The 27,080-nt window shown below is 43.2% G+C and overlaps 1 protein-coding gene across 3 annotated transcripts in view; it reads right to left on the reverse strand.

The window, feature by feature from the left end:
* The window catches only part of LOC106091151 (uncharacterized), a 613,012-nt gene that overhangs the window by 345,763 nt on the left and 240,169 nt on the right, over window positions 1-27,080 (reverse strand). The window contains exon 3 of one of the 3 annotated variants that reach the window (XM_059361084.1): window positions 19,028-19,073. The exons of the other annotated variants lie outside the window; for them this stretch is intronic. The gene's annotated coding sequence lies outside the window, so the exon portion shown is untranslated. The remainder of the gene's footprint in view (window positions 1-19,027; window positions 19,074-27,080) is intronic. 3 annotated transcript variants of the gene reach the window in all.

Consider the following 27,080-nt stretch of genomic DNA (forward strand, 5'->3'; position numbering starts at 1 on the left):
AATCTTGCCATTCCGCTTGTAACACCTCAAAATATTGATCTGCGACCCCAAGAGAAAAGCGTTTAGCCATGTCTGTCCGTCCATCCGTCGGTCGAAATCATGATAGCGGTCAAAAGCTTAAATTTTTTGCCCAGGCACTTCTTTTTGAAGTAAGTCGTTGCATATGAGTCATATCGGTTCAGATTTGAATATAGCCTCCATATAAAGCCATCTTCGATTTAAGTTCTTGAGCCTTTACAAGCCGCAATTTTTGTCCGTACTAAGTACATTTGTTGTAAGTTGTGGCAGCACACAACAAATGTATAAAGTATGGTCTAAATCAGTCTATGAAACAAAATAGCCCCCATATAAACCGATCTCCCGATTTGACATCTTGAGTCCCTTGAAGAACCGTTTTTTGTCCGATTTGGCTAAAATTTTGCACGTAGTGTTCTGTTGTGACTTCCAATATCTGTGCCAAGTACAGTCCAAATCTGTATTTAAGCTGATATAGCCCCCATATAAACCGATCCCTCGTTTATCATTTTTCGTTTACTAGAAGTTTTATTTTTTGCCAGGTTTAGCATAGATTTGGTACGTTGAGTAAAATTGTGCCCTTCAACTAAAGTTGGTTTTGTAAATTTTTTGCAGAATCCATGAAGGTGGGTTCCCAAGATTCGGCCCGGCCATTTTTATTGGTTTACCACAACTTTTGCCCACAAAGCTCTCATCTTCTGATTTGCCTGCTTGCCCTTGGGAGTTCATAATTCTTCACCCATATTGCTAAAATTGTGCACATCAAGTTCTGTTCTGTTGTTGGAGGCCACCATAGCCCAAAGATTGGCATGACCGCTTATGATGTTGAACTCCTGACAACAGACACCACAGCGATGGTTTTCCCCGACATTTGTGAGTTACTAATGCCATGTAAAAACTTCTTCCCAAAGATTGAGGCTACACCTGAATCGAACAGCATTCATTGTTTTGAGAAATGTTTGCCATGTTCAAGTTCATCCCGGCGTGAACAATAGAAAGATTTTTAGCGGGGGTAATCTATCGCCTTACTAATGCTGGCAACATTTGCTTTGGCATACTCCACCATGAGTCACAATCCACAAGCCTTGGCAACCCTAATTGACTCATTTAAACAACAACCTATTCTTATAGTTAAAGACATTTATTGTCCCTACCTCTCTCCCTCCCCTCTCGCTCTCTCCATCTCCTTAATAGTGCAAACAGTTAAGCATGGTCATGGTAGTGTGAAACGATGTTCTGAGTTCTGAGGTTCAACACCCATGATAATAGTTAAGTTTTCTTTAATTTGCAAAAATGCCTTAGTCTTCTCTCCACACATGCAACTTTATCACCATCTGTGTCTGGTGTATGAGATTCTGGGTCGATTCTCATTTCTTTCCTTCAGTTTGTATGGCTGCCTGTGGATGTGAATGTGAATGTGAGTGTGCCTCTCATATTTGCCTTATTTCTTGGATGTACGTGTGTGGGTGCGATTTCCTGCTGATAAAAATCAGACATAAGTACTTTAATGAGAGTTGCTGGCTAAAGCAACAAAACGCATATAGTGGGAGTGGGTAAAAAAAAGACGTCAGAACAATGGCAAAAATCGTAAAAGAAATCGGAACACAATGCCTTCTGTGCATAGCGAAAATAGGAAACTATCCTTCGGTGTTTAAGCCGAGCTGGTGAGGAAGATGACGATGGTGATGATGCTGCTGCACTGTGGTGCTGCTTTCAAAATGGTAAAACTATGAAGTGCAAGCCATGAACATTCCATTAAGGAACATGGCCAAACTTCTCATATATCAATGGGTGGGTGCTGTTCGACTAAAGTTTAAGCTCAATGATAAGGGGCCTATTTTTAATAGCCGAGTCCGAACGGCGTGCCGCTTAACGGCACTACTTGCTAGAGAAGTTTTTCTACAGCCACCGATGAGGTCTCCGTAGCGCTGAGGTTAGCATGTTCGCCTATGCCTCTGAACGCATGGGTTCGAATCCTGAGAATTCGAGGACATCAGAAAAAGTTTTCAGGTTATCTCCTCCTAATGCTGGCGATATATGTGGCCATGTAAAAACTTCTCAACAAAGATGTTTAGCACTGCGGCACGCCGCAACACACATAGCTTTGGCATGCTCACAGCCCCCTTTTTGTGACCATCTACCATTCGTTGTCCTTCGGGCCTGGTCCTAAAAAATTAGCTTAAATGTCGCTAGAGGCATACCCACAGATTCCAGTATCCCTTAAATGTGCAGGGTAGTTCCTAATCTCGCAAGCTCGTCCACTTTACAATTCCCTGATATATGTCTGTGGCCTGGCACCCAGAAGAGGTGAATTTTAAACAGCCATGCTCAGCCATCTCATTGAGAGATATGCGACAGTCGAGGGCGGTTTTTGTGTTCAGAATTATGTTTTCCAGGGATTTAATGGCTACCTGGCTGGGGGAGAAGATATTTAAGCCAATCGTCGTTATGACATTATATCTTAGCGATTCCACCACTTCCCTAATTGCAAGGATCTTGATCCTGATACACACTGCAGCGGTCGGGTAACTTTTTCGATGTGACCAGTTCTAGATCTTTGGAGCACACCCCAAAACCCACCTGGTCGTTTAGTTTGGAAGCATCCGTATAGAAGTCTATGTAACTTCTGTTACCAGGGATATCGTAGTTCCAATCGGTTCTATCAGGAATAGGGTGTAATCCGCACTGAGTGGAACAAAGGACATTGTATCAAGGATAACACAGTGCCCGAAGAGAAATCTCCCTTAATCTCATGGCTGTGGTCGCGTCCTCAGTGCGGCTGTAATGTGCAAGCAAGCCATCCTTTGGATCCGGTTGAGCATTGAGCAGTAGGTGGACTTTTGAAGCGCCGTCCACCAGACTATAACACCATATAGTATTATACGTCGGTGGGGTAACTGCAGCGGTCGGGTAACTTTTTCGATGTGACCATTTCTAGATCTTTGGAGCACACCCCAAAACCCACCTGGTCGTTTAGTTTGGAACCATCCGTATAGAAGTCTATGTAACTTCTGTTACGTAGTTCCAATCGGTTCTATCAGGAATGGGGTGTAATCCACTCTGCCTGCGACAAAGGACATTGTATCAATGATAACACAATGCCCGAAGAGAAATCTCACTTAACCTCACGGCAGTGGTCGCAGCAATTTGTCTAGCCACAATGTCCAGAGGCATTAGATGTAGCATTAAATTCAGTGCAGAAGATGGTGTCGTCCTCAGTGCGGCTGTGATGTACAAGCAAGCCATCCTTTGGATCCGTTTGAGTATTGAGCAGTAGGTGGACTTTTGAAGCGCCTTCCACCAGACTACAACACCATATAGTATTTTATGTCTAAAACGTTAGATCTGGCCATGATAAGCTTCCGTACTCATCCAGGGGCAGCTGAGAAAGCTGTGGAACCACTCTTTCTCAAGACACTGGGCACATGCGGTGACGATGATTCCTCCTTAGATGATTCACTAGCTGCTTCTGTCGGAGTACTTTTTGTGTTCTGTGCTTTCCCGCTGGCGCGCGGGCCTAGAGCCTAGTCCAACTAGATGACCCAGCCACACTGGGCTTGTCGGGTCCAGTTTCGATGCCATCCTCTCCTGTCTCGATGGTGGCAGGCGGATTTTCAGTCTCCTGCAATCCGCCAGACCTTAGCGAAGTGGTCGACAGTTCCCCTGGCAAGCGTTCAACAACAACTGCTCGTCTCCTGATTCCCCAACCCCGTCGTAGTTCCAATCGGTTCTATCAGGAATAGGGTGTAATCCGCACTGAGTGGAACATAGGACATTGTATCAAGAATAACACAGTGCCCAAAGAGAAATCTCCCTTAATCTCACGGCAGTGGTCGCGTCCTCAGTGCGGCTGTAATGTACAAGCAAGCCATCCTTTGGATCCCGTTGAGCATTGAGCAGTAGGTGGACTTTTGAAGCGCCGTCCACCAGACTACAACACCATATAACACTATAGACCTTCAGTTTCAACTTGTTGAATCCGTAGGATACAACCCCTTCAGATTTGTTGAGGTCTGCGAGACAGCCAGAGTTTAGTACGAATACTGCATGTCTACGTTCACCATCAGCCTCATCCAATCTCCCAGTCGTCTCCTGATTCCCCAACCCCACCGCTTCTATAGATCTTCAGTTTCAACTTGTTGAATCCGTTGGATACAACACCTTCAGATTTGTTGAGGTCTGCGAGACAGCCAGAGTTTAGTACGAATACTGCATGTCTTCGTTCACCATCAGCCTCATCCAATCTTCCAGTTGGTGGTTGAAAGATTGTGATTACATTCCCTTGGTCTTGCATGTATGGCTTGAGGATCTGAGGCAATCCTTAGTATCCAAGCAGGCGCCATTGGTGGAGAAGGAATATCTTCCTTCTTAACTAAATCCCTTGGTCTTGCATGTATGGCTTGAGGATCTGAGGCAATCCTTGGTATCCAAGCAGGCGCCATTGGTCGAGAAGGAATATCTTCCTTCTTGACTAAATCTAGTGCTGCACTTGGCCAGATCTCACGAGCATTGATCCCCGAAGGCAATTAGTCTGTATAGGCCCCGATACTAGCCTACATCGTCACAAACTGAAGAAGACCCAAGAAATTGCTTAAGGACATGGGAGTATACTGATGACAGTCCATTGACTATCCGACTCCCATCATTGCTAGGTATGCAGCCCTGTTCTTCTCCATCACCAAATTGTCCTTAGCGGTATTATTGGGTTGCCCAAAAAGTAATTGCGGATTTTTCATATAGTCGGCGTTGACAAATTTTTTCACAGCTTGTGACTCTGTAATTGGATTCTTTCTTTTGTCAGTTATCAGCTGTTACTTTTAGCTTGCTTTAGAAAAAAAGTGTAAAAAAAGTACATTTGATTAAAGTTCATTCTAAGTTTTATTAAAAATGCAGTAAAGGTCCATCTTACTATTGTTCGCCCTTGTTCTTTTAGGCATGGGATGCCCTCCAGGCCCTTTGGCTGGTTGCGGTGCAGTTTCCGTATATAGACGTGTAGTCTTTGGGTTAGCCAGCGAATTCCCGAGCCCACATAAGGGAGTCTCTCTCCCCATTAGTGAGAGTCCTAGGATCATTTGCACCAAGCCTCTTTTTAAACCTGAGAGCGATGCGTCTTCTATTAGTCCAACCTCTTAAGGGGAAAGTTGGAAAATTAGGAAAATTATAGCCATGCGCAGAAAGAATAGGTTGTCCTTAAGACTCGAACCAGGTATCTTGGTCGAAAGGCCCTGCTGACCAGTCGTCTGTCGGCTAGTGGAGCCTGTAGCAGCCGCTCCATTAGTCGAGGTATCAGTAGCAGACAGCATGCTACGGCCTGATAGCACCACCGCAGCTGTTGGGTCTTTGGAGTCCATTCTAAGCCTTTTCCTGGGCTCTAGATCTGCTGATCCACTGGTTATCTATATCGCAGCTATCCTTTAGTGGCTTCTCCCAAAAATAGTGACCTATTACGAGTTGCAGGAAAATTCTTGAGGAGCAAAACAACAAAACCTACGCTCCAGATCCGATTCGATCCGACGACACACATCACCATTCTACTTGCTTCCCCTTTTTATGCAACGGGCTTGCAGGATATTCATCGAATGCTGTAACTAGTGCGACCTTATCAAATGACGAAAAAGACCTGCTGGGAAATCAAAACTACTCTGGCCCATTTAAGTTGCGTATGGTATGGCAAACAAAATTTGTATCGCTCTAGGTAAGACGATACCATATCTGATATCTGATGCGCCTACTAATGACATTTTCCTATTCAATGATTTCCTTTGCCTACTCCAGGATTTCCTTTAAACCACTGTTTGGGTTTCTCGCCCCGATTGTTTGTTATCAGGATATGTTGGTGAGTGCTTCTATTATTATCCATTTCTCTACCAGCACGTCCAGGCTTCTTGAGGGAGTTAAGACGGAGTGAGATATTTCTTGCTTTGTTTACATGCTGCTCCATCTGCATGCAGTGTGGCGCAAGAGTATTTGTTCTAGCCATAGAAAGTTAATTTAATGGTTATGCAGCTTTACTCATACTCCAGTCCCGTACAAACCCAACCCAACCCCCTACCCATACACCATAGCAAAATGCTCAAGCAGTGAAGAAGAAGAAGAAGAGGAAGAGGAAGAACGGTTAAAGGACCAAGCGACATCTGTTTGTTTTGTCTGTAGCACATGTAAGTGATATATTGAAGTGCTGCCAAATGTCCTTAAAGCCATGAGATTTTATTGAATGCTGTTCAACGTGTGATGAACGATAATTAAAATTTTCCCCATCACCTCAAAATGCAATCGAGCACCATAACTCTAACAAATGATGTTACAAGCGAGTCATGAAAACTTGGTTCGTTTCTTTTTTTCTTTTTTTTTTTTTTGTTCTCGCTAAGGCAAAGTTGCTCTTGGCTCCTATTGAATTACGGGCTTCATTAAACTTTAACACCATTTCGCACATCCATTTTTTCTCTGTTGTATCGGAAAAGTGATGAGTGTAATTAACACGAATGGTGTTGCATTTGCGCATGAATAGCTTTACCGCTACAGCAGAGGGCAAGGAAAAACATGAAATAGTTGAATGAAAATTGACAAAAAAAAAAAAAAAAACAACAAATAAAAGCGCGTTAAGTTCGGCCGTGACGAATCTTATACACCCTCAACCATGAATAGCATGTGGCAAGTTCTTTCAACAAATTTTTCAAAAATATAGGAGTTATACAGACCGTTATGGACCGTACCCGTCATGGCTGTTAGAAGTCATAGAAAAACCACATGCTCGTAATTTCAGCCAAATCGCATAGTAAATGTGTGTGTGTGTGTGTTTATATGGTTGTTGTTGTAGTTTATCTTTCGTCTGCTTGATTCTGTTGAACAACCGGATCCGGAAACTCTGAGACAAAGGGGGGATGCGTCAAGTGGGTCTGGCTGGGTAGTTAAACAGGTGACGTGTGTCGTGTGCTCCCTGGTCACAATTGGGACATAGATTCTGCACATCAGCATCAATTCTTGCTCTGTGAGAGTAGAGACGGCTGCATCTGCCGGATCGTATTTGAGCTTGAACTAGCCTGGTTTGCCGGGGCAGCTCAATTTATTCAGGTGCAACGGGAGGCGGTCGTTTTCCAAGGACCACATTGATATGCTGATTAATCTATACGTCCCCTCTTGTAACGCTGAACCTCACGCTCATGTAGATCTACCTTAAGGCTTCTGGGTGGTGGATGCCTATCCACAAGATGATGATTTGGTTAATTTCTGCAATAAAAAGCCCCGAAGAAATTGCTAAGTCAGCATGTGGTTATGTCTTCGCACGAGTAAGACCTTTGTCTTCTGATGGAGATGGTCCACATAAGAACTGAGGAGAATAGCCTGTAGCAGTTCAAAAAGAGGCATTCTGTCAGATGTGAATACTACTCCACTGCGTGCCACAGAGCTGACGAGACCACACTGGCTCTGCATAACTTAATTTGAGAAAATGTAAGAGCACTAAGAGCAACGACGGCGAGTATTTTGGTACACTTGATGATCGCAATCATTTCTCCAACGACCATCAAACACAGCTCATTATTCACCTCACGCGTATTTGTAGTGAACAAATTTGGCTGAAGATTTGGTGACAGATATCTTCAGATCGTTCGTTGTTCGTTGAGGTAGACGTTCAATCTATCGCAGATGTCATCAATGGGTGGAGCGCCTGATGCCATGATCGTACAATCGTCCGCATATGATACGATCTCTGTGCCTTCTGAAGGAGGTGGAATGGAGAATAGATAGATAGAGGTTAAATAGTGTCGGAGATATCAACCCGCGTTGGGGAACTCTCTGTTTCCCTCTACGGTGAATCGATTTATTGGGTTGCCCAAAAAGTAATTGCGGATTTTTCATATAGTCGGCGTTGACAAATTTTTTTCACAGCTTCTGACTCTGTAATTGCATTCTTTCTTCTGTCAGTTATCAGCTGTTACTTTTCGCTTGCTTTAGAAAAAAAGTGTTAAAAAAGTATATTTGATTAAAGTTCATTCTAAGTTTTATTAAAAATGCATTTACTTTCTTTTAAAAAATCCGCAATTACTTTTTGGGCAACCATAGTTCCACTCTCTTTAAGACCCAAATTATCTTGGTAAGCAAATACGTCCTATTTGGGGGTTGTTATGATGGTGGGATGTCCCCGAGACAGTTGGTCCCTAATGTTGATATCAGATACGTGATCTACTCCCAAATACCTTTAATTTGAGCCCAATATTTCCATAGTCGGCAAAAATGACCGGCTTAAGAGGTGTTAAGGGTGTTTATCCCTAAGTTTCACAAATGACTGGCGACCAAACAGATAATTTGCGATGCGGCGTCTCAGGGCTGCCTGGAGGGACGCGATGTCCTCCAATAATTTGACATGGCTGACCGTGTTGAATGCCTTCGATGGGTCCAGTGCCACGAGGACCATCCTGGGCTGATTGAATTCACTGCAAATGCGTGCGGTAATGGCATGCAAAACAGTTGTTGTGCTATGCAGTCTTCGAAATCCATGTTGATGCTCGGCAAATGGAAGTTCCCCAACCAGCGAGGCCAGCAAGAAGTAGTCCCTCAAGCCTCCCCCTTTCTCGAATCCTTTCCTGGCTTCAGCAGCGATATCACTCTGCCCATCTTCCAGACATCGGGTGCTAAAAGAGTGTTGAAAGACAGGTTAAGGTCAGTCGTTAGTTATTCGACTGTAGGTAGATTCAGATTCTTCAGCATCAGTGTAGAGATTCCTTCGTCGCCCAACGCCTTGAATGAGTAGGCGGGATGACTTTCGCAACTTCTTCCGCGGTAAATTTTGATGGCTGTCCTTCGCCTCGGAGGCCAAGGATATTGCGAATGGCTCTCCTCCAAGCCCTGTCACTCTCGCGATGCACCAAAAAATGGACGGTGTAACAACCTGGCGCATCTCTTCGGATCAGTCACAGTTACGTCGCCAAAAGTGACTGATGTCCTGTCATACCATCTACCGGGGTTCGAAAATGACTTAACAATGGACACTGCTCAAAGTATTCCAGTCACAAATATGCTTTGACTTCTCTGTTTATTTCCATATTCAGCTCTCTGATTCTGGGGTAAGTATGGACCGTGCAACGTATCCCATCACTTTCGTCCGCGAGTACTGCACAGGCAAATTGGGCCGTACCTGGGGTATTCTACTGGCTGGTATAAAGCGAGCCGCTGCTGCGTTAATGATGTCTCGGAATTTCCTCTAGGTAATGAGCACATTTTGGGGGGTGTCAGTTCACTGAAGCGACGATTGTTGTACTCTTTGGAAGGCGAACCAATCGACCTACTTCTGATTGATAAACGTCCGGCGCTCAGATGTTATGAAATCGATTGGTCGGTCGATGGTTTGCCAGAATACGTCATTGAAGAGATCAGGGGATGCAATGGAAATGTCTGGCGAGCTGCTGCACCTCCTCGTAATCCTAGTGGGCGCATCCTCATTTACCGCGCACAATGTGGAGTCTTCAATCTACTCTTCCAAAGCTATGCCCTGCTGGTCGTTACCTAGGGGAATATGCTATGAAACGTGAAATGCGCATCACCTAGTACCAGACGATTATAGCCAGACAGTAGCCCAATTATGTCTGGTTCGTTAAGTTGGCCCTTAATTGGGACACAACTGCCAATCGGTGGTATGTAGACATTGCATAGCTCGTATCTCTGCATTGGACTTGACTGCTATCCTCATACACCCCATGTGGGGGTCACTAACGTCAGATACAGACATGATGGCTGTATACTGCACGGAATGTTTTGTCACGAAGGCCAATCCCCACCTCCATTGCTTAGGCCATCTTTACGTAGCACATTGTATGCGTGTAAACTGTGCAGGCTGCAGGTGTTGGTCAGCGTTGTTGTTGTGGTTGTAGTAGTGTGTTGTACACCGAGACGGCAGCCCTACCCGATGGAGGACTCCGACTTTTCAATCCGGTACGCACAACCGGCTGCGATGAGATTGGGTCAGGTTTTTTCTCCTGGATCGCTGCAACCAATACGCTCTTCCGACTCATAAAATTCACTATCTCATCGATCTAGTCTCACAGAACATTGCAATTCATTTGCAAGAAAAATACCCGGGCCAGTGCCTTTCCGGCACTTTTGCAGCTGGGGTGTTGCGTATATTGCCCTACGGGAGTGGTCGCAGGGATCACATAGTCACATAGTGAGACCACGAGGACGCAAAGCGTGACGACAACGACGCTTGTGACCCACTGTTGTCTATTTTTGCACACCACCTTGCAACATATTCAGTGTGACTATATAGCCCCCTAGTGACGTCAAGCCAGAACAAGATCGGACCCACCCCATGTGGGTACATTTCCGGTTCTGCCAAACAGAGGAGAACAAGGTTCCGGGTTTCTATTCAATCCCGGCGCTGGCCAAAAGCGTGCGTAGAAGGCACTCCGGAATGTGCCTCTCTAAAGGCGAAAAAAAGACGAACACGTACATTGAGGCGGCAGCCCTTGGATATGAAGGACTCCATCGGGTCAATCTGGGGCGTACAACCGGCTGTCATGTGATTGTTATATGTCACCTATATCAAGTTATGGGCCGATTTGGAATATAGTTAAAACGACTTGTTTAAAGAGGACAACTCGACATATGTATGGTTTGGGGAGTTGTTCAGATGGCGCGAAACCAAGAGGCATGCATACCACGATCTTCGAAGCAGCGCGGATACGAACAAGAGAGGTGAGTCACTTTGTATACCCTCCCCCACAGAAAGGGGATATATTAACTTTGTCATTCAGTTTGTTACACCAGGCAATATTGGTCTAAGACCCTATCTTATATATAAAAATCAATTTGTGTTTGTTTGTAGGCTTGTTTGTGTGTTCCTTATAGACTCAGAAACGGCTGAACCGATTTTCTTGAAATTTTCACTGATGGTGCATTTTGATATCTGAAGGGGGGGCGGACCCTCCCCCTTACCCTAATTTTCAGAAACGCCAGATCTAGGAGATGGGTGGTGCGATTTAGGCGAAATTTTGTGTGCTCTCATATAGTACCCTGAAAAAAAAAAATTTGGTGTCTAAATTTTGGATGGGGTACCTAGGGGGGCTGCCCCACCTTAAAACTTACCAAACATATATTTAGACCAATCACGACTCAAATGAAAGGTATTTAGGATAAGAAAATGTATCTGATATCCAATTGTCGGACCAAGTGCTAGGGGGACCACCCCAAACCCCAAAACACCCCTAAATCGGATATGTTTACCGACCTTGGCCATATGGGATTTAATGAAAGGTATTTGCGAGTAGAATACGAATCTGATATCCAAATGTGGGACCACGTTTCGGGGGGTTCACTTCTTTCCCAAAACACCCCCAAACAGGACTTATTTACTGACCATGGGAATATGGGACTTAAATAAAAGGTATTTAAGTGTAGAATTAGAATCTGATATCCAAATATGAGACCATACGTTTGGGGGGCCGCCTCTCCCCAAAAACATCTCCCAAGGGGACAAATTTATGACCATAGCAATATGGGACTCAAACGAAAGGTATTTAAGAGTAGAAAACATTTCTGCTATCCAATTGTCGGACCAAGTGCTAGGGGGACCAACCCAAACCCCAAAACACCCCTTAATCGGACATATTTACCGAGCTTGGCCATATGGGACTCAAATGATAGGTATTTGCGAGTAGAATACGCATTTGGTATCCAAATGTGGAAGCAAGTTTCTGGGGGTGCACCCTTTCCTCAAAACACCCCCCAAACAGGACTTATTTACTGACCATGGGAATATGGGGCTCAAATAAAAGGTATTTGAATGTAGAATACGAATCTGATATCCAAATGTGGGACCAAGTGGCCGCCTCTTACCAAAAACATCCACCAAAGGGGACAAATTTACGACCATAGCAATATGGGTCTCAAATAAAAGGTCTTTGGGAGTAAAGCACGAATTTGATATTAATATTCGGGAAAAGTGCCTATGGGGACACCCCACACCCACAAGACCACCCAAATAGGAAGTGTTTGCTGACTATTGCAATATGATGTCCAAATAAGAGGGTTTTTAAAGTGGAACACGAATCCGATATTTTCAAGGCCAACTCACTGAGTGGCCGCGCATCCCCCAAAACACCGCCCCAGCCGGTCATGTTTGTCGACTATGGAAATATGGGGTTCAAACTAAAGGTAAGTGGGAGTAGACCACGTATCTGATATCAACATTAGGGACCAACTGTCTAGGGGACGTTCCACCACCATAACAACCCCCAAATACGACGTATTTGCTCACCAAGACAATTTGGGTCTAAAAGAGAGTGGAGCTCGATATTCATAGTTTTTAGGGCCAATACCCCAAACCGGACATTTTTGCTGACTTTTGCAATAAAGAGTTTAAAAGAGATTAGAAAACGAATTTGATATCCAATTTTGAGGCCAATGACAATATGGGGTTCAAACAAATGATTTATAGTTATATGAGAATAGGTCACGTTGCTGATATATTTTCTGGGTTTAGTGTTTGGGGGGGATCACCCCAATCCCCAAAACACCCTTAAATAGGGCATATTTACCGACCATGTCAATGTGGGGCTTAAATAAAAGAAATTGGGGGGTAGAGCAAGAATTGATTGCCATTTTTGGGACCAATTTTCTGGGGGTCTACCCCTCTCCTAAAATACCCCCCAAACAGCAATTTGTTAGTGACCATCGCAACATGGGGTTCAAATAAAAGTATTTGGGAGTAGAGTACGAATTTGATATCCAAATGTAGGACCATGTATTTAGGGCATCACCCCTTTCCCAAAACACCCCTCAAAGGGAAAAAAATTTCGACCATGCCACATATTGGCATGGTCGAAAGGGAGAGGTATTTGAGAATAGAAAACGAATGTGATAACCTATGTTGGGATCATGTGTTTGGGGAACGCCTCATCCTGTAAATAAATGGTATTTGAGAGAAGAGCACGAAGCTGATATTTTTTCAGGGCTAAGTGGCTGGGCGACCACCTCATTCCCGAAAACACCCCTAAATCAGACATCATGACAATATCGGGCTGAAATGAAGCCTTTTAAGAATGGAGTACACCTTACATCCAAACTTAAATTCGTAGATAAAGGCACTTATATTGTTAAACTGTTGGTCAAGCGATATACTATTTTCGTAGCATGGTAGTTCTCTAAAAGCTCTTTAATTGTCGAAAATAAATATTCCAAGAAAAATTTTCTTCCATATAAAGTGAAAGAAGGCGCATCGGAGCGGGCCCGGGTCAGCTAGTCAGCAATTAAAAGAAGGTATAAGGTATGAAGGCTTTTGATGAAATGTTTATAGGAAAATTTATTTATATCGCAATTATCAAAGTCATCACTAGAGTCCGGATTTGAATGCCAAATCTAAATTTTGCCATCAATTATTTGGGATATGTGTTAGTAGCATGTATGAATGCATGCAGAAGCACAGTTCTCAAGCCATTAGTTCTTTACAAAGTTTGATTTTGTTACTAACTACACGCCATTTCGAAAATAATTGATAAAAAAAATTTTGAATTTGCATAAAAATCCGGACTCTAATCATCACATACCAAAAATACTCAAATATTTGTAACAAAATGATGCAAGTCACCTATGTTGCCAATAAATTTCGCATTTGCTCATTGTTTAGCCTTCATAAATCAGCAATCAATTACGACCAACGTTTTTTTTGTAATCCTTGTCATTTAAGGTTAAATTTCTATACCAGGAACGAAAACACAACCGAAAACCATAGAAAATTCGATTTTTTTTAGTTTCAGCATCAATAACCCCATATCAGAGGTTTGTTAAACAATCACTGTTTCCCCAGTATTATCTCAAGTACACATTATGAATTATTTTGGCCGCCCCTTTGGGATATTTCCAACAATGACTTGGTACTCCAAAGCCCTATTTCATACAACTTTTAAGCATACAAAATTACACATACACTCTTACACACACACACACGCTGGTGTATAAGCTGCCTAATATTCACATATCCCCATGATTGTGTTTTCGCATAATTTGACCATAAATAATCGAAAAAGTTTATTGACCGCAAATTTAAGCCCCTAACGCCATAACACCATTTGTGGTTAACATCATGTGTGTTTATTTCACGGTTATTATATATTTTCCAAGCACCAAATAAACCACGTAGCTGTTTTGTTTTTTTTGTATATTGATATGGATAACAGGCTTTAAGTAGATAACGAGAGGGGGATTGGTTGAAAATTTGATTTAAATTATCCACTTTAGTCTCAATTCACTTATCTACAAGTTGGGCATTGCAACATGTACCAAACGTGATGGCTAAAATGTTGGCAATTTAATTTAATTCGTTCGAGAGCAAAAGCTTTTCAAGTATTTGATGAGAACGGAAAATAGTTGTAAGCCAAAATACAATACCACCACAACACATTTTGCAAAAGTTAAAAATCTGTTTTAGAGGGCATTGGGTGCGTATGGTTAACGAGTGGTATATTTCGCATATATCATACGCACTGCAGTACCATGAAATTTTTATTCCCACCACCATGCGTGCCCTTATATTCATTTAGACATTCCGTTTTCAAGAAATCGAAATAAACATTTCCGACCAAGAAAGCCCAAAAAAAAGCCACATTTATTATCCGATTTTGCTGAAATTTGGGACAGTGAATTTTGATAGGCCCTTCGACATCCTTCTTCAATTTGGCTCAGATCGGTTCAGATTTGGATATAGCTGTGATATAGACCGATAGGCCGCTTTAAGGACGTGGGCCCATAAAAGGCGCATTTATTGTCCGATTGCGCCTAAATTTGGAACAGTGAGTTCCGTTAGGCCCCTCGACATCCTCCTTAAATTTGGCCCACATCGGTCCAGATTTAAATATAGCTGCCATATATACCGACCTCTCGATATAAGGTTTGGGCCCATAAAAGCCACATTTATTATCCGATTTTGCTGATATTTGGGACAGTGGATTTTGGTAGACCCTTCGACATCCTTCTTCAATTAGGCCCAGATCGGTCCAGATTTGGATATAGCTGACATATAGACCGATAGGCCGATTTAAGGTCTTGGGCCCATAAAAGGCGCATTTATTGTCCGATTTTGCCTAAACTGAGTGAGTGAGTGAGGACAGTGAGTTGCGTTAGGCCCCTCGTCATCCTTCTTCAGCTTAGCACAGATCGGTTCAGATTTGGATAAAGCTGCCATATAGACCGATCCGCCGATTAAAAGCCTTAGGTCCATAAAAACCACATTTATTAACCGATTTTGCTGAAATTTGGGACAGTGAGTTTTGATAGGCCCTTCGACATCCTTCTTCAATTAGGCTCAGATCGGTTCAGATTTGGATATAGCTGCCATATAGACCGAACTCTAGATTTAAGGTTTTGGACCCATTAAAGGCGCATTTATTGTCATATGTTGCCGAAATTTGGGACAGGGAGTTGTGTTAGGGCCTTCGACATCCTCCTTAAATTTGGCCAAGATCGGTTCAGATTTTGATATAGCCGCCATATAGGTCGATCTCTCGATTTAAGGTGTTGGGCCCATAAAAGGAGCATTTATTGTCCGATTTTGTCAAAATTTGGGACAGTGGGTTGTATTAAGGCCTTCGACGTCCTTCTTCAATTTGGCCCAGATCGGTCCAGATTTGGATATAGCTGCCATATAGACCGATCTCTCGATTTAAGGTCTTGGGCCCATAAAAGGCGCTTTTATTGTCCGATCTCGCCGAAATTTGGGACAGTGAGTTGTGTTAGGCCCTTTGACATCCCCCTCCAACTTGGCCCAGATCGGTTCAGATTTGTATATAGCTGTCATATAGACCGATCTCTTGATTTAAATTCTTGGTCCCATAAAATGAGCATTTATAACTTGATTTCGCTGAAATTTGACACAGTGACTTATGTAAGGCTTTTCGACATCCGTGTCGTATATGGATCAGATCGGTCTATATTTGGATATAGCTACCAAAAAGACTAGGATAGGCAAGGATCCTCATATAGAGACATCAGGCCGTGCAATGCCAGGTGACTCAATACAGCATGGACAACAGGGTGGCAACAATGAGACCATCACCGACTTTCTTAATATTGGGAAGACTAGGATAAGCAAAGATCCTAATATTAAAACTGCAGACAGTGCGGGGACGAGAGACTTAATACAGCCTTACAAACAGGGACCCGACGATGATACCATCACCGGCTTTCTCAGCATTCGGAAGACTAGGATATGCAAAGATCCTAATATTGCAACATCAGGCAGTTCAGTGATGGGAAACTCAATGCAGCCATAAGAACATAGAGTGCGACATAAATTCTAAATCAGTTCACAACATGATATAGCTCCCATTTTAACCGATTTGGGATCCTAACTTCTTGAGCCGCTAGAGGGCGCAATTATTATCTAATTTGGTTGAAATTTCGCAGGAAGTGTTTTTTAGTATGACCATCAATAACTGCCAAGTATTGTCTAACTCAGTTCATAGCCTGATATAACTCCCATTTAAACGAATCTCGGATCTTCATTTTTTGAACCGCTAGATGGCGCAAATATTACCCGATTTGACTGAAATTTCGCGTGAAGTGGTTTGTTTTCCAATAACTGTGATAAGTATGGTCTAATTTTGTTCACAACCTGATATAGCTTCCATATAAACCAATCTCCCGATTATACTCCTTGAGCCTCTAGAGGAAACAATTCTTATCCAATGAAAATTTGCACAACAACTTCATCTGTGGCTTTAACGGATGACCTCATCAGGGAAATCGTGGACGAGGAGAAGATAGCGTGGGCGGTCCTCACTTTCCGTTTCCATTTAAGTCGTCCGGTCCTGACGGAATTATCACGGCACTGCTGCAGGAGTCCCTTGGAGTCACCCTGTCATGGCTTGAGCTGATCTTCAGGGCGAGCCTGGCATGGTCCTACATACCGAGGGCATGGAGGGAAGTCAAGGTGGTTTTTATACCCAAGGCGGGAAGAATAAACCATAGTACGACGTAGGATTATAGGGCCCATTAGTTTGTCATCATTTTTGCTGAAAACACTGGCAAGACTGATTGACCTGAAGGTGATAGAGGGACTGAAGCCGGAGAACTTCAATGGGGCACAACGCGCATACCTCAAAGGCAAGTCGGTGGACACTGTCCTCCACGAGGTGGTTCAGAAGGTCGAGACGCCTCTCCGACAGAAGGCTAACACTTTGGAGGCCTTCTTGGACATTGAGGGGGCTTTCAATAATGTTGAGATTGGGGCGATAGTCGCCGCACAGGACTGCACAGGGATTCATCCCTTAATCTCCCAATGGACAAATAATATGCTTAATGTCTGGATTATTAATGCAAACCAGGGAGATTGTGTGGTCAGAAGGAACACGCCAAGGAGGAGTGTTCTCACCGATAATGTGGAACCTTGTGTTTAATGAAATCCTGATAAATCTCGGTTGGAACGGCACGAGGATTATCGCTTATGCCGGCGACGTCATGCTGCGAGGCAAGTTTCTGTCGACGATCAGCGAGATCATGGAAGGGTCACTGAGGAGGTTGTCATGATGTTCTACCAGAAATGGGTTGAGGACCAACCCAAGGAAGACGGGTTGATATAAGATACTGGAGTTCAGACTCCCATCCTGGGACGGGGTCACCCTGCAGCTGTCAAAGGAGGCGAAGTACCTAGGCATAGTCCTCGATTAGAAACTGTCCTGGAAGAGGAACATCGAGGAAAGAAGCCGTAAGGCACTGTGCGCTCTTTACTCCTCCAGAAGGATGTTCGGTAAGAAGTGGGGGGTGACTCCCAAGATGATTTATTGGATGTATACGTCCATCGTGAGACCAGTACTGGCCTATGGAGCATTGATATGGTGGAACGCCGTAGGGAAGAGTACGCGTGCGAAGGTGTTCGAGATGGTCCAGAGACTGGCCTGTGTCGGTATCACAGGGGCGCTAAGATTCGCATCGCAGACAGGCCTGGAGCCAATCCAGCCCATTAACGCCTATATTTGGAACTGCGCCGCCAGGGTCGCTCTTAGGCTGAGAGAGCTCGGCATGCTGATTCTGGGTGTTATGGATACGGAGGGTAGACTGAGGAGGATCTCCAACTACCTGACACCGAATGGAGTGAGGGCATTCGCGATACGATTTCCTGAGAGGGGCAATGAGGGGGATGAGACCTCGATCTACACAGATGGCTCCAAGATGGAGTCAAGGGATTGGGTTGGGGGTCTACTCTGATACACTCAATATCAGTATATCTCTGAGGCTGCCGGACGAGTGTACGGTCTTTCAGGCAGATGTCTGTGCCATTGCAGTAGCCGCAAGAGAAATTCTGGCAAGGGTCTTACCGCCCTCGGAACTCAAAATTTATGGCGCTTAAGGCCTTGAGGTCAAGGATGGTGAGATCGAGATGCGTGGCGGACTGTTTGGAATCCCTGCATTGGCTCTAGGCCCACGATGTGACGCTGACTTGGGTTCCTGGGCAAAAGGGGATTACAGGAAATGAGAGGGCCGACGAGTGCTCCAGGAGGGGTTCGTCTGCGCCAGGCGGACCAGTCATCGGTCTTGCCTATGTGCCATTTGTCGAGCTACTGAACATAGTTGGGGGGATGGCCATGGCGGCGTCGGTGGCGAGGTGAGACTCGGCGCATGGTTGCCGGATTGCGTAGGCGCTATGGCCGGTCATCGACCGGAAGAGGACTAAGGAGCTGCTGGCGTTGGATAAGAGGTCGATGAGTACTTTGACAGGGGTCATAACTGGACAATGTGCTGTAGGCCGCATGGGGATACCGCACAATGACTTCTGTAGGAGTTGCCTCGAGGAGGATGAAGAGGAGACTATTAAGCATCTTTCTATTAATCATGGAAAAAACTTGACAAATGCGGTTCATGGTGGAGGATATACAAGATTCGGCCCAAACGAAGTTGGCATGCTTTTACTTGTTTCAATTTGTTATTTTGTCTATCCCACTGTGCATCAAATGGTGTTTGACTTATTTTTCTCATGATTTCAAAAAAGTATATTTTGTTGAACATGTGCAATTCCAACGAAATTTACCTGTAATTGCCTATCTGAATTCTGTGAGTTTAGAAAATCCTCTTACCTGCAATAAAAAAGAAAAAGAAAAAAACAAATTGAATAAATGTCAGCAATTAAATTAAAATTTAATTTTAAATACTTGTGATAAACCACATCAGATTATTTCAAGCATTTTCCCTTTCTCTCCTCTTTTCCCATTTCAGTCCTTGCACTTTACCCTCCCCCATTTTTCCCTTCAGACATTGTGTTTGAGCCCGGAAAAAGGCTGTTTCATGCTGAGCAATGAACAATGACATTCACGCTGCCACGTTTGCATATGTGTTCGAATGAGACTTTTAACACATACTCGTATTATTCAAACATAATACAACGTCAACACATACACATAGACACACATACTGGCTGGCAATTCTCTTTGTGCATTAACTTCAATGTTTTTCTGAGCTGAATACTTCAGAGTTTCTTTTGAAAAAAGAGAAAATCTTAATGTAGAAGTTTGAGGTGATGGCTAAAGCTATTGGCTTAGCCTGCTTGATGTAGAAGAAGAAGAAGAAGTTTAGAAAACTTGCACATCAAACTCAAGTAAAACTTGCCAACATTTACAATAAACTATGGCATAAACATTTTAGTTGATGTGTATACCACTCTAATTTAGCCATTGTTTGCTTGTTCTACTAGTGGAATGCTCTTAACAAAATGTTCGCATGGAACCAAAATCTTCAAAGGGAGTAGAGTTGGTTAAACAAAAACAACAGAAGAAGAAAAACATCGCAGCTATAGTAATTCAGTGAGGGAAAACACTACAACCATTTGAAATTCTTTAAAAAGGAAATCAGAAAGTTTAAAGTAGGAGCTTAGGTTAGGTTAGCTTTAAATGGTCAAATCAGACTCACATAGACGTTTTCGTCCATCACAATGCGTCTATGGAACAGAAGAAGGAAGATGCCATCCCATTTCCATCGTTGAACCATCCAGATCGCCCCGATCGTTCACATCAGCTAAATCAGACAGGTTCTCAAACAAATGATAACCTAAAGTGGAACTCCTTCGGTCTAGTCTCTTCTTCTTCGATGTCCTCACAGCTTCTGCAAAAATCGTTGCTGGCAATCTTTAGACTGTCAGCATGTTTCCCGATTAGACAGTGACCTGTCATGACGGACACAATGACTGAGACGTCTGTTCTAGCCAATGACAGCAAGGCGGTGGACCTCTTCAAGTCTAGATTAGGCCACATAGTTTTGGAATGCTCACAGCCCCAACCCCCCCCCCCCCCCCCTCTTTGTGACCATCTTTCATTCTTCGTACTTAGGGCCTGGTCATGAAAACCTAGCTTACATGTTGCTAGAGGCATAACCACAGATTCCAGAATCTTTGGAATGTGTAGGGTAAATCCTAGTCTCGCATGCTAGTCCGCTTAACAATTCCCTGGGATATCTCTGGACTGATCTAAGCCAAGTTGAAGAGGGATGTCGATGGGCATAACATAACTCACTGTCCTAAATTTTTGTAAAATCGGAAAATAAATGCGCCTTTAACGGGCCCAAGACCTTAAATCGAGAGATCGGTCTATATGGCAGCTATATCCAAATCACGACCGATCTGGGCCAAATTGTAGAAGGATGTCGAAGGGCCTAACGCAACTCACTGTCCCAAATTTCAGCAAAATCGGATAATAAATGTGTCTTTTACGGGCCCAAGACCTTAAATCGAGAAATCGGTCCATATGGCAGCTATATCCAAATCTGGACCGATCTGGGCCAAAGTGAAGAAGGATGTCGAAGGGCCTAACGCAACTCACTGTCCCAAATTTCAACAAAATCGGATAATATATGTGTCTTTAATAGGCCTTAGACCTTAAATGAACGGATCGGTCTATATGGGGGCTATAGCAAGATATAGTCCGTTATAGTCCATCTTCGAACTTAACCTGATTATGGACAAAAAAAAAAGAAGATCTGTGCAAAATTTCAACCTGCTAGCTTTACGCGTTCGAACGCAATCGTGATTTCGACAGACGGACGGACATGGTAACAACGAATCCGAATATCGAGAGGATCCCGAATATATATGCTATATGGGGACCTCGATCAATATTTCGAGGTGTTACATCTTATGGGGGTGGGTAAAAAAGTACTTATAGCATTTTATACCCTCCACCATAGGATGGGGGTATACTAATTTCATCATTCTCTTGTTTGTTTGTAGGTTTCTGTGTTCCTTATAGACTCCGAAACGGCTGAACCGATTTTCTTGAAATTTTCACAGAGTGTGCATAATGACTCCGTGGTAAAAATAGGGTACTACATTTTTTGATATCTGAAGGGGGAGCGGACCCTCCCCCTTACCCTAAATTTCAGAAACGCCAGATCTCGGAGATGGATGGTGCGAAATTTTGTGTACTCTCATATAGTACCCTATAAATAAAAATTTGGTATCCAAATTTCGGATGGGGTACCTAGGGGGGCCGCCCCACCCTAAAACCTACCAAACATATATTTAGACCAACCACGACAATATGGGACTCAAATGAAAGGTATTTGGGTTAAGAAAACGTATCTGGTATCCAATTTTCGGACCAAGTGCTAGAGGGACCACCCCTAGCCACAAACCACCCCCAAATCGGACATATTTACCGACCATGGCAATATGGGACTCAAATGAAAGGTATTTGCGAGTAGAATACGAATTTGATATCCAAATGTGGGACCACGTTTCTGGGGGTCCACTCCTTCCCTAAAACAACCCCCCAAACAGGACTTATTTACTGACCATGGGAATATGGGGCTTAAATAAAAGGTATTTGAGTGTAGAATGCCAATCTGATATCTAGATGTGGGACCAAGTGTTTGGGGGGCCGCCTCTCACCAAAACCATGTCCCAAAGGGGACAAATTTACGACCATAGCAATATGGGGCTCAAATGAAAGGTCTTTGGGAGTAAAGCAAGAATTTGATATCAAAATTCGGGAAACAACACCACCCAAATAGGAAGTATTTGCTGACTATTGCAATATGAGGCTCATATAAAAGGGTTTTTAGAGTAGAACACGCATTCGCTATATATTTTCAAGGCAATCTTACTGAGTGGCCCATCCCCCAAAACACCCCCAAGCTGGTCATGATTGCCGACTAAGGTAATATGGGGTTCAAATTAAAGGTATTTGGGAGTATACCACGTATCTGATATCAACATTCCGGACCAACTGTCTAGGGGACGTCCCGCCATCATAACAAACCCCAAATAGGACGTATTTTCTCACCATGACAATTTGGGTCTTAAAGAGAGTGGAGCTCGCTATTGGTAGTTTTTAGGGCCAATACCTCTAGAATACGTTTTCTAATCTCAAAGGTATTTGAATTTGCTATTCAATTTTTAGACCAATGGCAATGTGGGATAGTTGAGAGTGTTTCACAATGCGGATAATTTTAAGAACTAAGAGCTTCTGGGTGTCAAATGACAGTTATTGGGGAGTAGAGAGCAAAATTTATACCCACTTTCGGGACCAATTTTCTTTTACATATGGGGCTCTAATAAAGATATTTGGGAGTAGAATCGGATATTTGGGGCACCTCCCGTTCCTCAAAGAGTACAAATTTACCGACCATGGTAACAACTAATTTCATAACCAATTGTTGGGGCCAAGTGTTTGGGGACGCATCATCCCATAAACTCCCCTAAAACCAATGGCAATATGAGCTATGAATAATTGGTATTTGAGATTAGAGCCCGATGCTGATATATTTTTCAGGGTTAAGTGTCTGGGGAACCACCCCATCCTCCAAAGCACCCCTAAATCTGACATATATATTTACCGACCATTGCAATAAAGGGCTCAAATAAATGGTATTTGGGAGTAGAGCACGAAGTTGATACTCATTTTCGGGACCACATTTTTGGTTTCACACTACACCCTTAACCCACCAACCACCACCCTGGGTGCCTTCCCAAAATCCCCAAGCGATATACATATATTTTCGTAGCATGGCACTTCACTTAAAGCGCTTTAATTGCCGAAAATTAATATTCAAAGGACAATTTTGATCCATATACAGTAAAAGAAGGCGCAGCGGAGCGGGCCGGTTTCAGCGAGTCTTTTAAAGAAAGAAGAATAAAGCCGATCGATCGGCCTATAAATGATTGTTTGGCAAGCAATTTAAAATTTGACATGCTCGAGGTGACCCATGGACCAGCCTCCGGACCTACTAGGGTACTACTAAGTTCCGTGTCCACATTTCCATCTGCGTAAAAGTTCCCGAATTATTTCCAAGTCTTTTCCCAATTGTCAAAACTGTTTATTGCTTGTTATGCAGCATCACTAAGATAACCGGGGCTATATCAAATTAAAGCTTAACTTAGCTTCTCCCCATAGATCAATCTTTCGATTATATTCTACCTTCGTCTAAAGTCATATTGAAACTAAACATCTTTGCTTTTTCTTTTGGCTCCAAAACCGTTCTCTTTTTGATTGACTTGTGTGTCTTCAATGGTGACTTTTTATGCAAGCTTTTGGAAGGCTTTAATGGAAACTCCGCTATTGTGAACGCATTGGGCATCAACAATAGCTGCAAAATAGTAAAGAGACTCGGCTGCCGAAGATGTTTATTGCCAATCTGTTGGATGTGTGCACAGTAACTGAGGTTTTTTTATGTGGCATTCATACTTCATTCACTCCTGCATGCATGCCAAATCTGATGCATACTTCATGGGTTTTCACCCACAATATAAAATCTTGTTTTCTCTTTCACATACATGACGAAATGTGACTTAGCAATGAGCAGTCTATCTATTGGGTTGCCCAAAAAGTAATTGCGGATTTTTTAAAAGAAAGTAAATGCACATTTTAATAAAACTTAGAATGAACTTTAATCAAATATACTTTTTTTACACTTTTTTTCTAAAGCAAGCTAAAAGTAACAGCTGATAACTGACAGAAGAAATAATGCAATTACAGAGTCACAAGCCGTTGAAAAAATTTGTCAACGCCGACTATATGAAAAATCCGCAATTACTTTTTGGGCAACCCAATATGTGGCAGATCGGTCTATTTGGCAGCAATATCTTAATACACTCCATATTCTGGTCGAATGTCGAGGGCCCTAGAGCAGCTCACTGTTTCTAATTTCAGCAAAATCGCATAACAAATGCGCTTTTTATGGTCTTTAGACCCTAAAACTGAAGATCGGTCTTTATGGCAGCTACATCTAAACATATTCCGACCCAAATTTCACTGAAGTCGGTTAAAAAAATGCATCTGTTATAGGCCTAAGACCAAAAATCGGCAGATAGGTCTATACGACAGCTATATCCAAATGTGTTCAGATCTGGACCATTTTCGGTTCGACTATCGGGAGGGGCCTAACAAAACTCACTATGACAAATTTCAGCGAAATCGGGTAATAAATGCGCCTAGGCTTATGACCCTTAATTGTCAGATCAGTTTATGTGGCAACTATATCCAAATATGATCCGATGTGGCCCATTCAAGAATTTATCCTGCGTATAGAAGAAATATGAGCCTGTGTAAATTTTCAACTCAATATCTCAATTTTTAAAGACTGTAGCGTGATTACAACTGACGGACACACGGACGGAGAGACGGACAGATACACGATCATCGATAAATCGTCTTAGAATTTTTCGAGGATTCGAAATATATATCCTTTGTAGGGTCGGAAATGGATATTTCGAATGACTGGATGACATCGGACAATAAATGCATCTTTTGTGGGCCCAAAACCTTAAATCGAGACATCGGTCTATATGGCAGCTATATCCAAATCTTAACCGATCTGGGCCAAATTGAAGAATTCTGTCGAAGGGCCTAACACAACACACTGTCCCAAATTTCAGCAAAATCGGATAATAAATGTGGCTTTTATGGGCCTAAGACCCTAAATCAGCGGATCGGTCTATATGGCAGCTATATCCAAATCTGGATCGATCTGATCCAAACTGAAGAAGGATGTTGACTGGCCTTACACAACCCACTGTCCCAAATTTCAGCAAAATCGGATAATAAATGTGGCTTTTATGGGCCTAAGACCCTAAATCAGAGGATCGGTCTATATGGGGGCTATATCAAGATATAGTCCGATATAGCCCATCTTCAAACTTAACTTGCTTATGGACAAAAAAAAAGAATCTGTGCAGTTTCAGCTCAATATCTCTATATTTAAAGTCTGTAGCGTGATTGTCTAGATTGTCTTAGATTTTTGACCAAGAATATATATACTTCAAAGGGTCGGAAATTGATATTTCTATGTGTTGCCAACGGAATGACAAAATGAATATGCCACCAACTTTCGGTGGTGGGTACAAAAAAACCCTGATTGTTTTCCATACCACACCCTGTTGGTTCATGTGTGGTGTTGTGTCACCATCTTAGTGCCGGTATCTGTAAACCGCGAAAGCTGCGCAATGAGATAGGAAATGCAGCAACGTTTCAACATCCTCCCCACACGACCTACACATGATATCACTTGCCGCATCGATTTTGCATAAATGAGCTCGTAGTCCTTTGTGCCCCATTATGATACCGAAAGCCAATAATAATAGCATCGTCTTCTCACCGTTTCGCTGTTCCACGCTGTTACATGCGGGTTCGTCGACCATGCCTTTAACTCGAAATGCGTCGACCCAAAAGTCCTCGGGTTTGTCAAGTTTATTGACGGTAGTCCTCTGGCCTTCTGTTCTTTCGTTACACCTTACTCCACTATAGCCTGGCACCCAAACGATGCTGATCGTGACATCCTCAGAGATGGCATTAATCTCATCCTTACACTCCGCAACAGTTTGGGACATTACTGTCCTGTTGCTTATTGCCCTGATGGCTAGTTTACTGTCTGTAAAGATGTTCTTACTCGACGTCACTGCATAGACATCACACCACCTAACGCATTCTGTGATAGGCCGCATCTCCTACTGCAGGACCGTTTTATGGTTAGGAATTCTATAACAGATCTTAGTCCTTAGTCCTTAGGGTTCTCAATGTAGACCTCCAGACTCACTCTGTCCTCTGGCTTTGATCCAACCGTGTAACATGATCTCCCAGAGGGCAATATCATAGCTCTGTCAATCAAATTGCTTTCATTTAGGTCCTACATTGCCATGGGGGGTTTCTGCGGGGGGTTTGACCCTCTACTGTCAACTTGGAGGAGTTGATTTTAAACGCCAGATTCGTAAGCTACTCATACATACCTGTCATTTGAACCACCCCACATTGATGTGAAAGTGAAAGTTTGGCACAGTGTGAATATCAGGTCCAGGGTTGACTTAACGGTTCTAAAGCCGCATTGATATGGCCCAATTATCTTATTGACTTTTGGTTTAAATCTTTCACACAGTTCGCTCGAGAGTATCTTGTATCCGATGGGGAGGAGACTTATTCCTCTGTAGTTGGCACCCTCCGTCTTGTCTCCTTTCTTGTTAACGGGACATAGAATGCTGAGGTTCCACTCCTCGGATATGCGTTCTTCTAGCCAGATTGCGCAGATAGGATGATACATATGCCTTATCGGCCTGCCACCTCCGGTCTTAAATAGTTTGGTGGGTAACCCGACGGCTTCGGCTGCCTTGTTGTTCTTCATTTGGGTCACTACGACTTGAACCTCATTCTGACTAGAAGGTACTAAGGTATCCCCTTCGCCGCCAACGTCGGACACTAGCAGTTGAATAAAACGTTCTTTCCATATCCGCAGCATGCTAGCTGTGTCAGTTACCAGATTTCCTTCTTTGCCTCTGCAGGAGGATGTGCCTCCACCAAAGCCATCGGCTTGATGTTTAATTCTTTGCTGGAATTTCCGGACTTCATTCTGACTCATGTACATTCCAATTCGCTCATACTCACGTCTTTCCATTTCCTTTTTCTTTCTGCGGAATAGACGTTTCTCCTCTCTCCTTATCTCGCGATACGTCTCCTTCATCTGGCTACGGATTGCAGGGTTTCTTTATATGTCGCATTCTTAGCTTCAGTAGCATCTCGACACTCTTGGTCGTACCGTGGGTATCTTGGGGGAGGCTTCCAGTATCTAAGTACGGATTTCACGGTATTTTCCATGGAGTAAATGCAAAT

The sequence above is a fragment of the Stomoxys calcitrans genome, chromosome 1 (genome assembly GCF_963082655.1).
Source record: "Stomoxys calcitrans chromosome 1, idStoCalc2.1, whole genome shotgun sequence".
Classification (NCBI taxonomy): Eukaryota; Metazoa; Arthropoda; class Insecta; order Diptera; family Muscidae; genus Stomoxys; species Stomoxys calcitrans.